We start from the raw sequence: 14,734 nt of genomic DNA on the forward strand, positions 1-14,734 counted from the left end.
ACCCTATTCTACTCTATGCCACTTGATAACACTCTACTCTACCCTTTTCATTATTACATTTTAAAGGAGCATGGGCGTCAGGTAAGTTGTGTTTTTAGCAGTGAGCTCTAGAGAAATGTTTAGCAATATTTGTAATGTTTTTGCTCTGTAAATCAGTGCCAAGCTCCGAATAGGCACTATTTACAGGACTCTTCTTCTTATTTTTCCCTCTATCCTTCTCCCAAGAAACAGGCTAGAGGGTGGCATGAGGACGATTTTGTGGACAAAATACGTATGATCATTTTTGAGACCCTGTCCTCTATGGATAGCCCTGCTCCTCCTCCTACAATATCATAAATAAATAAGGTTTCTCCTTCTGATTCCTCTGACTATAAGGGTAAAGAGGTAGAAATGTCCACTTCTGACCAAAGGGTAAAATACATTGATAAAGCGACTTTGTCCAAGATATTTGTAAAGCACCACAGTAATAAGGAGAAGTGTGGCTCACTGGTTAGAGCAGGCAGACCCTGAAGCAGAGGTCAGACCCGGGACCAGGGTTCAATTCCCGACGCGGCAGGGTCTTGAGCTCAAATGTCCATGGACTCGATAATTCTCGCTTCGGTGCCTGACCTAATCATGGGTTCACACTCTGCAACTCTGGGCATTAAGCTTGCTTAATCTCCACAACGCCCCCCGCGGCGGGATGCCTGGCTTTCACCTTGGGGATGCCCTGTAGGGGCTATCTCACAGGGAAAAACCAGGACGGGTTCCCAAGGCAAGCGCGGAGATACCCCTTCGGGGGTCGATTCTGGCGCTATATAAGAATATAATAATAATAATAAGGGGTTTCCATGGGATGATGTTGCAAATACTTGTTCATGGCAAGTAGTTAAACAATTTCAGTGTGCTTTTTCCATGCACCAACCTCTGCATCTTCACATACACTATGTCATGGGTACTCACAAACATTTTTGCAAGGGCCACAAAGTTTGGTCTGTGATGTGACCGAGGGCCGCATACATGCTAACAGGGTGGCGATCTGGGGGCGGGGGGCACCTTTGGTGCACGTTGACTGTGAAAATAAACGTGTTTCAAAAGTTAAGTGGTGCAGGACAACCTAGCTAGTTCCTTTCTTTAACTTCACTTAACCTTTAAATAAAGGCTTGCCTGTATATTTAACAGCTTTTTATTGATAGTGCTGAGCCGAGGAAATAACAACCCAGTGCTGCTGTTGATCAAGGGGCCACGTGTAAAGGTCAGGAGGGCCGCATGCAGCCCCCAGGCTGCACTTAGAGTATGTAATCCTAAGGGAAAGTAAGTACCGGGTTGAGAATAATTCACCTAAGTTTGTTTCCAGGTTACATCGTTTAGAGGGTATGGAATAAATGATTCCGGGACTAGTGTCAGCGGATTCTTAAGTTGCAAGCTTGCTTGATCGTGTCTCTTTAAGGAACTTCCAAACGTGAAGCTTACTTGGCATGGAAAAAGTTCTATGCTGGATTTCATTTAGCCTTGAAAGTGGGCATGTATGGAGCTTATTTTTCTCAGTCGCTCATCCCTGACTTTAGAGAGCCTTTTAAAGCCATCCGCAAGGGCTTGGAGTGTACTATCCTTGCTGGAAATCAAAAAGTAGGAGGAATTTTTATCTGACGTATCCTTTGATGAAGTGTGTGTGTCACCATTGATGAAGGAGCAGACATTGCAGCAGTGCAGAACTTGTTTATAAAAGAAAGGCGTACTGATTCAGTTCATAAAAAAACTCAGTACTTCTTTCATCTGAAGAAGGTAAACTCTTTGGACCAGAGTTGGAAAAACAGCTGTGTTGGTTGTTCAAAGAGAAGATACGTTTTTCTTCCGTTCAGCAATAATCTCTGCTAATATGGGGTCTTCTTCAAAGTCTTCTTGTTTGACATCCCTCTGGAAGAGCGCCTCCTGAACATCAGACTTACAATAGAAGGAAAGAGCATGAAAAGTAATTCGCTGGATATTTTGACCAGATTGGGAAAGCTGCTTACCTCAATAAATCTACACATCCATAACTATGCTGAAGTTGGCCCCAAGTGGCAGGTTGGAGGCTGAATCAAACATTTCATGTTGGCATTAGAAAAATCTGCTCTAATGTCTGTGAGCTGAAAGTGGTCAAGGAAGGACATCTGTGTAGAATAAATCTTTCTTCATATAGATTTTGGGACCATAATTACCCCTTGCACGTCACTATCCTATTAAGAAGTTGGTAATTCTTCAGGCAAATCTGTCTCATAACAAAGGAGCTAGTTGTTCCAGTTCCTATAAAAGGAGAACGGCTTGGGGCTTATTCCATTGTGTTTTTAGTTCTCAAAGTGTCGGGAGTAGTCAAACTCCTAATTGACTTGAAAAACGATACAGTTGAGAAGGAGAGCTCCATTCAACAGTGAGTCTTTTCTCAAGATAATGTCTTGCATTCCAGAGAAACCCTTATGATTAACCCTTATGATTACAATGCTTTTTATAGAAGCTTATTTTGTCATTCCCATTTCTGTTAGTCTTCAGAAATTCCTACATTTCTGCAAGTGTGGAAATCACTATCAGTGTCAGGTACTGCCTTTGGACTTAAATCTGCTCCAAGACGTTTCAAGAAAATGTGCGCCCTCTGACCCCCATTCCCCTCACCCCTGTTGCTGTATCATATCATCAGAGCTGGCATGTGTTTCCTTACCTGGACGATTCGATTGGTTACGTAGTGCTCTATCATCTGAGGAAGCAGTGAAGGGCCTTCAAGATCCTAGAAGTGCCTTTCTTCATGACCTGCTCCCAGAATTTCAGGTGATTTAAACGCAAGATAGAAGTTTCATAGAGCACACTAGTTGACACATTTGGAGATGTTATTCCTTCCTTTGTAGAGAGCAGAACGTCTGAGAGCTATTCTAACTTTGTTACAGGCCCGGCCTCAGACTCCTGTTCGCCTGTGGCTGAAGGTCAAGGGACACATGGTCTTGTGTATTTTCAGATCTCATGGGCATGTTTTCATTTGCTTCTTTTGTTAATTCGTCTTCTCTTTCAGTTCTCCAGTCGTGGTTGAAACCTGAGAATCTGCTAGAGGTTTTCCACTGCATTCCGATTTTCCTTTCGTAGTAAAAACAGAAGGCAGCATGCCTTGCGTGATTTTCAAATGTAAATGACCAAGGAGGGACTTGTTTTAGATTGCACAGTCTTGTAGCAATGATACAGGGAGTTTGAGTTGAGAGGCATCTTCTGTCCATAAAAGGAGTTCATATCCAGTGTCAGGAAAATAGCCAAGCAGATTGCCTGATCAGAATATTTCCCTCATCTCAAGATTTATCCCTCTCCCCAGAATTTTTCAGTTTAATTTTCCAGAGATTCGAGAGGTTGTTACTAGATCTGTTCCCAGGAGGAAGCACAATTTCCCAGATTATTCTTTCAGGGAATTTAGTGATCTCTCATTTGCACCATGGCGTTCCTTCAGGTTCTCTTATCCCGGACTTCTGTTACAAATTCAGGAGGAGGCGCAGAAGTAATCTAGCTTCTGCCTTTCTGAATTTGCAAATCTTGGTTATCTCTATTGCAGTTTATGTTTCTATCTTAACTGTACAATTCCTCTTGTTACCTCTCCTCTTCAGATTCCAAGATATCTCCTTGATTAACTGAAACTTCGACCAATTTGGAAATATAAAGGGTTGAGCTATAAAATCGAGGTTGCCCAAATCATCATTCTGAAACCATTCAAAGATGTAGGCGTACTCTAGAGATTGGAAAAATTGGTGGTTGTCTAGGTCTTTTTCACTAGTTCGTGATTTTGTCTTCTGTCCTTAAATTTTTCTACAGTAATTCAGGGGAAATTGACAGTTTGTGCAATAAAGGCTCAATGGGGAACAATTACAACTCTTCATGGCCCTTTGGAAGGCATTGGGTCAGATGAAGTTCCTGCCACCATTCTTCTGAGTGTTTTTTATTCCCATATTCTATACCTTTTGTTATTCAACTTGGGACTAAACTCTAGGTTACTTTTTTGTTTTGGTGGCTGTAACCATTGCTCATGACTGGTCGGCTTGTGGCTCTCTTGTGTAGGTCTCATCTCCGCAAGATTCTGGTATTCCAGGATCCTTCTATTTCCATCAGATGCTGGATCTCATCTATGTCTTTGGCATACTAGTTCTGGAACTCTTCTTCCTGATGGTATTCAAGGAAGATATACTCAAGTGGCAGCTGATTCGCAGGCATAGATTCAGGAAGTTTCTATTACTGAGATTTGTAGAGCAGCCAATTGGGCTTCCCTGAATACCTTTACTCTCTATTAACCCATCATGAAATAAAATATAAAAATATTGAAACTGTATCTCTGGAAAAGAATTCTTTTGGACAGGGAGTTTTGAGTTGCATCCCGTCTTATTGCAGGGTCTGGTGGCTTAGTGGACTAATGCGTCCACTGTAGGGGCCTGTGTTCAACCTCCTGGTCACAGGTTCAAATCTTGGCGGGTTCAATCAGCCTTTCATCCTTCTGAGGCTGATAAAATGAGTACCATTGATTTGAGTAACAATTAACAACTCTTATTCAGCGCCATCATACCCTTGGGTAAACATGTGCTTTACAAATACTCTTTATGTTATTTTGTTCATAGTTATAGTCTGGATTTTTCTTTATGACAAAGCTTTTGATTTCAGACCTCTAAAAATTGTATTTGTGTATGCTGGCTGATGTGATGAGGGAAAAGAGGAGAACTCTTCCAGAGAGGAGCCCACCAACCTGAGATACAGGCTAGACTGGTGTCTAGTCAGGAGGGCAACACAGCTAAAACTATGGGGCAAAGAGATGGTGGTTTTGTCCACAGGGCGCTCAGTTGCATCAATATGGCAAATATTAGGGCCATATTTTAAGGAAATACCCATGTCTTTGAGATTGAAAAAATAGGAGGGCCTGAGAGCATAGAATATTAACGAGTGTACACTAGATGATAAAAGAACCCCTGACAAAAATAAATTGCAACCTGGCCCACGTAGGACTCTAGAGGCCCCATCTCTCTGAGTCCATTGGTAATGAATGATTAAATAAATTAATAGCTAAACATATAGTAGGGATTGACCTGGCAATCTAAATCACTAAAAATACTTTGCATATAACGCAATCGAGGGAAGAGGAAATTGAAAAAAATACTGACAGGGTGCTCCAGTGATTAGACCCCCACCCCCTCTTTTTAGGTAGAGCCTAGCGCAGCGCGCATGCGCTGCTCTATGGGAGGCTACTTGTGAGCACTCTAAACTTCTCCGTGTGGGTCTGTCTCCTACCACACATTGGATTGGCCTTTGCTTGTGTCTTTCAATAATGAAAGCACGCAAATGGCCAAAGGCGGGTGCATGTCTCACCTCCTTTCCAGTGTGTCACTCGCACTGTGTTTTGCTCTCGGGAGCGAACAGCGGCGCTCAGGGTGGCAGCTGCCTTCCTGGTGGGTCGGGTTACATGCAACGAGCCGTGCTTTCGCTTTTGCTTGTTGTGCTTAGTTTCCTGTTGCGTACCACCGCCTAATTACTGGTATTGTTGCACTTTGCGGCTTATGTGTTTGTTTTGGGGCAATTTATTTTCCTTTTTTCCTGCTTGTGTTTTTGCAAGCTTCATATTTTTTTTTGGTCCCTGTGCTTTTGTGGCATTTGAATAGCAGCGTGTTTGCTCTTATGTTTTTGTGGCAGCTAAAAGACATTATGCTTTTCCTTTATATTTGAATATTTATTTACGTCGGAAAAAGGCAAGCTAGCGAGTATGCATGTTTAAAAGCTTTTACCCCACCTTCTCCCTCCCGACAACACTTGCTCCATCCATAAATCATTCCCTCCCCATCACTGCTTTAAACCCCCTTTGGCCTTTGATGTCTTGCGAGATATTTTCATCAGTGTTTCGAACTTACCAGCCCCCAGGATCTGTTCCGAGTCTCTGTGCGGACACGTTCAGAGTCGGAGCGATTTGATGTTTCTCAGTCTAAAAAGATATTGTGCTTCTCCTTTATATTGAAATATTTATTTATGTTGGAAAAGGGCAAGATAGCCTATGTGCATGTTTAAAAGATTTTCCGCCACCTCCTCCCTCCTGTCTATGCTTGCTCCATCCACAAATGACCCCATACCCCATCACTGCTTTAAATCCTCACTGGCCTTTGAGGTCCCGCAATTCATTGTCATTAGTGATTAGAACTGCCCGGCCCCTGGGAATCTGCTCCACTCCAATCTCTGCACAGACACGAACACCGAGTCGGAGCTGTTTGATGTTTTTAAGCCTCACTCGGCCTGCATCTTTAGACCCAGCTGTGGGCACTGGAAAAGGCTTTGTGTTGAAGATCCTAACAGTGCAGATTTCCAAGAAAGTGGGTAGCGCTAGAAAGGTGTCCCAGGAGCGTGTTCACAATGCTGGCACAACTGTGCACCTCTTTCAGCAGATGGTGCCCTCTCATGGAGCAGTGAATCCCAGTGGCATAGACCACACACAACTTGTAACTGCTACAGATTCCCGGGGCATCCCCATGCACATTAATTACTGCAGAAGGACCGTCACCCACGCGCTCATAACCAGCAGACTGGACTCCGGAAACGCCCTATACACCGGAATCAACAGAACCCTTCTACACAAACTCCAAACCATCCGGAACGCCGCAGCCAGGCCCATCCTCGGGACACCGCGTCACAAACACATGACCCTACACCTACGAGACCTCCACTGGCTCCCCGTCGAGAAGAGGGTCATCTTCAAACTCCTCACCCACGCCTACAAATCCCTCAACATCGGACCCAAATACCTCAACGAGAGAGTATCCTTCCACGTACCCAAGAGGAACCTCCGTTCCGCTGGCCTGGCACTGGCAGAGGTCCCCCGCATCTGCAGAAACAGAACCGGTGGGAGACCTGTCTCATACATTGCAGGCAAAACCTGGAACGAACTCCCTGTGAATATAAGAAGCTCCCCGACCCTGCACACGTTCAGGAGAGACCTCAAGACCTGGCTCTTCGACTGATCCGGAGCTGCTCCCTCCCCCACCCCCCAGTGCCATGAGACACTCACGGGTGAGTAGCGCGCTCTATAAAGCCCTGATTTATTGATTATACTGAGTGAGCGATGTCGGGGCCCGGACAGACCCCGAATGCCTCTCCAGTGCTATTCCAGAGGTGCCAGGTTGTGCCCTGGCTCTGGCGTACGCTGCTTACCCAACACCGTGCTGCATCAATACGGCTGCTTTTATTATTCAGGTTGTTCATTCACAGGAATGTGGCCCGCATGTCCCTCTGGATAGGGTGAACACCCATTTGGTCTCTGGTTACATTCCATGTTGGGTAGGGGCAGAGGCTTGGTACGTCTGCATCTCGTTTCCCAGCCCGGGGCTCTCGCTTAGGGGCTCTAAATGACGCCTTCAACTTGTCGTCATTTACCGTATCCTAGTCTGAAAAATGACACAGCTACTAAGTTCTTGCTTTGGTAGATATTTTCATTTGAAACCATTCATTGTTTTAACAAAATTAAGAATGTAATATTTATTCAATGCTTTTATTTCGGTGTGTCTTTTGCTCGTAGCTGGTACCTCTGCTCGCCAGCAACCTTTCCTGGAGTGTGAAATCAGCATTTGTAGACGCTTCTTTGCAGACACCATAAGCATGCACCGCTGCCCATTTGATTGATGACGTTGTTCATGTTCCTAGAGAGGGTTGTGTTTACTTGTCGGCAAGAAACAACTGCTGGTTGCAGCGACCGGTCACATTATTTTTGAGTCACACTTGGGTCACTGTAGAACACAGCCAAGCACACGTTTATTTATTTTCTAAAGGGAGTGCAGCTGTAGGATAAGTCAGTGGGTAAATGGATCTGTTACCTGAATCTGCACGCAGCCTACAAGACGTTGCTTTAAATATGGCAGAACCAGCAGTATTTTCAACCTTCCAGGTCAATACTATAAGGGCCGGGCTCTCTTTTTACAGCAAGCATTGGCAAAGCCAACAGGTCTTGCCTATGCGTGAACTAGTGTCTTTGTCGGTGCCTTTTTTTTATTTCAAAGATGCTGCCAGTGTGTCTCCCGATGCTGTACAGTCCGGCCAAAAGCAATTGCCAAAGGCAATAGGTCCCAAAGGTGAGACCTATTGGCTTTGCCAATGCTTGTTGTAAATCACGTCCTCTGTCCCCCGATGGGATGGGTTGCTCTTACTAAGACAGTTTTGCTTCCTAGTTGTCTATGTGTATTCCAGGATGTTATGTATTTATTTCCGTAAACGATGTTTAAAACAAAATCCACTTTGTTCAAGGGGGGGTGGGGGTGGAATTGCCTTATAATTGAAATGACAGTACTAAAGCTCTCATATAAGCCATGGGTAGTAGCCCTGCAAGACTTAGAAGTCTTAAAGTAGTCTGATGGATATCAGGGTGTTCCAGATCCTGGGTGCATAGGTGGAAACGGCCAGCTATCTTATTATCTTTTTTTTCCCCTCTTTACACTTCTTAGTCTTTAGTCTGCCGGTGTTTTGACTTCAGGTGGGCGTAGAACGACAACAGATGGTGAGCTTGTCTGCAAGATAAGCAGGGGTGATGGTTGTGATGGCTTTGTCAATGTCGGCAGGAGGTTTTGAAGATGGTGAAGATAGTCATGGGAAGGCAGTGTAGTTCCATCTGCATGGGGGTGATATGTTCATTTTTCTTTTAGCCCTGGAGGAGATGTGTAGTAGGGGTGGTGAAATGGAGTCTTGGAGACCATGAAGCAGGGTGTTACCAGCATTCAGATGTTTGAACAGCCTTCTTGAAGTATCTTTGGAAGAAAGGGTTAATTTCTTCAGAAGAGAGAGCAGGTACCATGCCATCTTTGTTTTTTTGGCTCCATCCCCGACATCGCCACCGCCATCCTAGACAGATACAAGATCCTGAGGAAAGACCGCCCCAACCGCCCAGGAGGAGGCCTCGCCATCGTCCACAAAAGCTCCCTCCTACTAACAACCACCAACTCGGACAATGCCTTGCCCCTCATAGAACACCTCCACTTCCAGATCCAGGTCTGCATGATGTCCAAATAGTGGTTGGGGCATTGGCTGTCTTGAGTGAAGACGACTTTCAAGTAGAGTTGTCTATCCTTAACATGTCGATGAATCTTGATGCTGTACCCTGGTGAACTGCTCAAGTGATAGGGTCTTTTGTCACATGGCGGTGTTAATGTGGACAAACTGGTGTAGGTTGGAGAAGTACGAGGTGAACCAGAGTCCCATTTATAACTCCAGGGTGCATATGAGTGTAGGATGGTCGAGTGTGAGCTGCTGAGGGATCATCTTCATATGTGGTCAAGAAGGCATAGTCTACGTTGTGTAAGGTAGCAGTTTCTGAGCGTCAGCGTGATCTGAAGCCAGACTGGCAGTTGTGCAAGAAATCGTTTGCATAGTTGTGTTCTTGGAGTTGAACATAGACTGCTTTTACTTTGACCTTGCTGATGATTGGCGGGTAAATGATGGCTCGGTAATTAGTAAGGTCGTCGGGGACTAGTGTAGGTTTCTTCAGAAGTAGATGGATCTGGTCTGTCTTCATAGTTTCTTGGAAGATGCCTTGAGTGAGAGAGATATTGAATGTGGTCATGAGGGGCACGAGAACGTCCCCAAAGAGAGCTTTGATGAAGGAGGAGGATAAGGCATCATCTTCATTAAGTGGCTTTGAGGTAGTAGAGTATGTCCGGTCTGGAAGAGATTGAGCTTTGAGGCCGACCATTGCAGGATTCTACGGGAAGCGGTGGGTGAAAGATGAAGCTGTCGTGATGTTGTCAATGTGCTGTTTTTACTACAGAAGATGTTGATTGCATTGTATTTTTCTGTGCAGTGAGGAATAGGTGGGTCTGACAGGGGTTGATGCGTGGCTTGATTGTCTAGAGTAGAGTTCTACTTCTGGTGATGGCTTTGTTGATGGCGTTGGTATTGTACTTTACTTTAGCCTATGTGATGAGCAGTCTGTGAGTTGCGTAGAGGGGCTTCAGTATTGGAGTAATTTGTTGTTCTGTTTTTACCTTGTGGACACTTGACGGTGAGAAATCCAATATTATTGATGTCATAACTAAGGGAATGGGTGATTAAGAAAATCTGAAAAAGATCTTCTTTCTTGTCGGAAGCCATTGGGGGACATCCATTCATCCAAACAATAACTGTTAGATAGAGGAGGATGCTGGGTTATTGATTGATATGTACAGGTGTTTGGTAATCTTTGATGAAGCCAGGTGTACATTTACAATATGAACAGGAGAGTTGTTGACATTTTTAAAAATTACAAGGGCAGCAAGAGTTATATCGGGGTTTTTTTGGGGCACCCTTGCCAATCTGGTACTGTGACTGCTGTAAACTATGCTCCTAAAAGGAGAAAGGCCCACATCTAACATTTACAGAGCACTGCTACAGGACTGAGCACAAAAGCCCCTAACTGTTTGAGATAAATGGGACCGGGATAACAAGACACCACTGGACGTATCGGACTATTAAATTGTGTCTTTGTTGTGATGCTTCGTGCTGGGGGGTAGTCCGGTAAGACCAAACCATATCTTGAACCAGACGTTTGGGGTCTAAATTGTTGGTTAAGGCGAGTTGGATGGTACCTTTAACCAGGCGATTGGACCTTTCGACCATACCATTGCCCATGGGGTTGTACAAGGAAGTGCGAGAATGTTTGACACCACACTTCTCAAAGAAACACCTCATCTCATTGGAGGTTAACTGGGTGCCATTGTCAGTCAAGACCATGTTGGGGAAACCTTCTGAAGAAAACAAATTTTCAAACACTTCAATGGTAGACTTAGTGGTGACATCTCTAAGAAACTCCACACAGAGCCACTTGGAATGGACATCAATGACCACAGCAGCAAAACGCAAATCAAGAGAGAGACCGGACAGGGGGCCAATGAAATCTAGACACAGGTTATACCAGGGTTTGCCAGGATCAGAAATGTGCCCTTGATTGGCTTGAAGACCAACCTTCAATCTTTTTTCGCTCTCCTTGCAAAAAGAGCAATTCTCCACCCAAACACGAATAATATCATCCATGCCCGGCCACCAAAACTCTTGCTTTATTCTCCTAATAGTCATGCCCTGGCCCAAATGTCCCAAGTGTGCTAGCTTGAAAATGTGAGATCTCAGGCCAGCAGGTGGCACAAAACGATCGCCCCTCATAATGATCTCTGAACCTGCCAAAGACAACTCGTCTAAGAGTTTCCAAAAGGGCCTGACAGCCACAGGCACCATGCTTTCTCTAGGAGCACCTCTCCTAATCAAAAGAATGACTTCTTGGAGGACAGAGTCCTTCTTCATCTCAGTCAACCATTGGTCTTGAGAAAAGGCACCCACTGGAGATTCACAAACGTCCCCAACCACAGCAACGGCCTCATCCACAACACACTTCTCAAGATCTTGATCAACCAACTTCCAGTCAACAGACAAGCGAGAAAGACAATCCGCTTGAACGTTTTTCCATCCTTGAATGAACACAATTTCGTAAGAGTATTCCTGTAACCTTGCAGCAAACCTTGCAAGACGAGCAGAACCTTTTCCAGCACCACCACCCGATAAAATTTTCAGCAAAGGCTTGTGGTCGGTCCGCAACACAAATCTTACACCCCACAGATATACGCGAAAGTACTCAACACTCCAAGCAGCAGCCAAAGCTTCTCGTTCAATGACCGAGTAGTTTCTCTCAGCTTGGGTAAGTGTTCTTGAAGCAAAGGCAACGGTTCTTTCAAGACCACGCTGAAGCTGTGAGAACACCACACCGATGCCCGTAAGGCTGGCATCTACGGTCAAGAAGGATTTGCACCCAGGGTTAAAGGGGGCTAAAATACCAGCATTGCAAATATTCTCCTTGATCTGTTGGAAGGAGTCCTCTTGGGCTTCGTCCCAGACAAACTTGTTACCCTTTCTCAGTAACACTCTCAAAGGTTCGGACAGACAAGCAAAGCCTTGAACAAATTTCGAATAATATTCGACTAAGCCCAAGAAAGAGCGAAGCTGATCCCTGTCCTTGGGTGCTGGGGCCTGGCTGATGGCAAGTAACAGATTCTTTTTTGGAGCAATGCCATCAGCGGAGATAGTATACCCTAAATATTCGATCTTTTCAGTTAGGAAAACACACTTATCCTTGTTCACAGTTAAACCGGTGTCCTCTAATTTGAAGAGGACCTGACGCAAAGCTAAATTGTGATCATTCACACTTTTTCCTGACACTAGAATATCGTCTTGAAAGTAGACAACCCCAGACAGACCTTTGAGCATGCTAGACATCATCCTCTGAAAGACACTAGCAGCCGAGGCGAGGCCAAACGGCATGCGAGTGAACTGGAAGGTACCCTCGGTGGTAATAAAGGCAGTCAAAGGTTTGGAGTCAGGGTGTAATCTGATTTGGTGGTACGCACTCCTCAAATCGATCTTTGAGAAGAATCTACCCCCCCCCCCCCCCCCCCCACAGATTGTAACAGCTCATTGATATTGGGAAGGGGAAAGGTGTCAGTAATAATTTCCTGGTTGAGGGACCTGAGGTCAATGCAAAATCTCAACCTCCCATCAGATTTCAAAGTAATTACGACGGGAGAAATCCAGGGCGAGGCTTCCACAGGTTCAATAACTTTGGTAGACAACATGTCATGTAACAAATCCTTCAAACCCTGTCTGACAGAAAGGGGAACTCTCCTTAGTTTATGTTGCACGGGAGAAGCATTGGGCTTCAAAACAATTTTATGGAAATAGTCCTTGACACATCCTAACTTGTCAGCAAATACTCTATAAGCAGCATCTAAAATGTCTTTGACTTGAACATCACGCTCAATAGTCATAACCACATCCGGCGAACAAGGATTGATCACAATGTTCAAATCAAACTGGTGCATCCACCCTAAGATAGGAGGACCTTCTTTAGCTATGTACACTTTTCCATTGACACTTCTGGATTTAAAAGCGATGACCCCAAACATGTACCCCAGAACATCAATAGGTTTTCCCTGGTACCCCACAGGATCAATATCTTTTTCAGTGAGAGAAATATTGTGCCATAAGGAAGAAAAGGTAGATTCCGGAATGATGGTGAACAAGGAGCCAGAATCAACCATAAGTAAGACATTTTGACCACAAATAGAAAATATAGCGGACGGTCTAGATAACCTGGGGGAGTCACTTGTGGTACTAACTAAGTCACAACTCACTTGTTGAACGACTAAAACCCTGTTGTCAATTACATTCACTTTAGATTTGGGTTTGTCAAAGGTGTCAGACTTAGCTTTATCGGAACCCTCGTTCAGTTTACACATTCTAAGGTAATGACCTTTGCGACCACATTTCCGGCAAATCTGGTCAAGAGCATAGCACTTCTTAAAATCACCTGAATGGAATTGGCTTCCACAACGCCAACATTCTTTGCTCCTGACCCTAGAAGGAAAATTGTTAGGGTTACTCTTGTTAAAACGTTTAGAGACAGCATTAACTTCATAACCTTCCACACACTCTTCACAATCAACACTGCCAATTTGAGCGGAAGGCTTATCTTTACGCTCTAATTCTTTGATACACTTTTGAGATTCTTCTATAACCTTCGCCATGTCAATTGCCTCTTTTAAGGAGGGATCTCGTTTTCGGCTTGGGGGTGAGTATAAAAGCGATATCTTGCCATAACCAGGTTGACCTCCTTGGCAAATCTAGTCTCTAGTCTTTTCAGAGCCTCTTTGTAAGCGTCATCCATGGGTTGACCATTGGGACCTAAAGCCACTGGTAAGTATTTGAATACTCTTTGGCCTTCATTGCCAAGGGTGCTTAACAAGAGCGCTTTTTTCCTTTCAGGGTGGAAGTTTTTCCCATCGAGCGCAGTAATATAATTGTCTAACATTTCAACCCAGTCCTCCCAATCTATTGAAGGTGTACCTGGAGAGGAAAGAAACATTGGAGGCATGACAATATTTGAGGCCATAGTGAAGAGAAAATGCAATCAAAGTTTAAACACACTTTAAAAGAAATAATAAAGTCAAACTTGCAAGTAAGGGTGTGCAAATCACCGTGAAAGTGTCTGCAGAACGTTGAGTGAATCAGCGTAGTCACTGAAAGGCAGTCAGTGTGATGTCATAAGGCCCATTGGAAGGCGAGTAAGAACTGCTGCGAAGGGCTGAGGAAAACAAAGGGAACTGTGAACGTTCTCTGCTTGCAGACGCAATAATAGAGACTGACGATGCGTTCCAGTGACGAGGCAGAGGTGTCAGGAGACGTGGGGGCGTCAACACGTCGACACGCCAGAACGTCAAAACGTACAGCGTCAGAAGCGTTGCAGCAACGTCAAATGCGGTGCAGTGACGTGGGGCAAACCGAACTGCTTGGAACGTTGGAGTTCGACAAGCGAGAGTAATAAATCTAATGACAGTACCTTGAAGGTGGCCAAAACAGACGAAATCAGCGTGAAGAAATCCGGACGACAGGCGAAGGCAGCCAAAGGCAAACTTAGGGCTGGAGGAGACGTCGCGGAATTACCAGGTTGCTTCCCATACGATGAAGTCGAGTGAGGCAGATCCAAGCATCGGAAAGCGTCGCCAAAAATGTTGTGATGCTTCGTGCACTCAGGAAAGCAGGAGACTGGAAACGGAGGCCTTGTACAGGTAAGTTTATTGGGAGAAAGCAACCTGGCATCCGACCACCTCGACAGCGCAGGAACAACTGCCAACTCTCGAGTGTCGTGTACCAGATGTTCCACACGGAACATAGAGAAAGAGGAGAGCGAGGAGAGAATCTTGAGAACAGGTAAGATTCCAAT

The 14,734-nt window shown here is 44.8% G+C and overlaps 1 protein-coding gene across 8 annotated transcripts in view; it reads left to right on the forward strand.

Moving 5' to 3' along the window:
• The window catches only part of LOC147689547 (uncharacterized), a 109,883-nt gene that overhangs the window by 1,238 nt on the left and 93,911 nt on the right, over positions 1-14,734 (forward strand). The gene's annotated exons all lie outside the window — the stretch shown is intronic.

The sequence above is a fragment of the Lissotriton vulgaris genome, chromosome 9 (assembly GCF_964263255.1).
Source record: "Lissotriton vulgaris chromosome 9, aLisVul1.2, whole genome shotgun sequence".
Lineage (NCBI taxonomy): Eukaryota > Metazoa > Chordata > Amphibia > Caudata > Salamandridae > Lissotriton > Lissotriton vulgaris.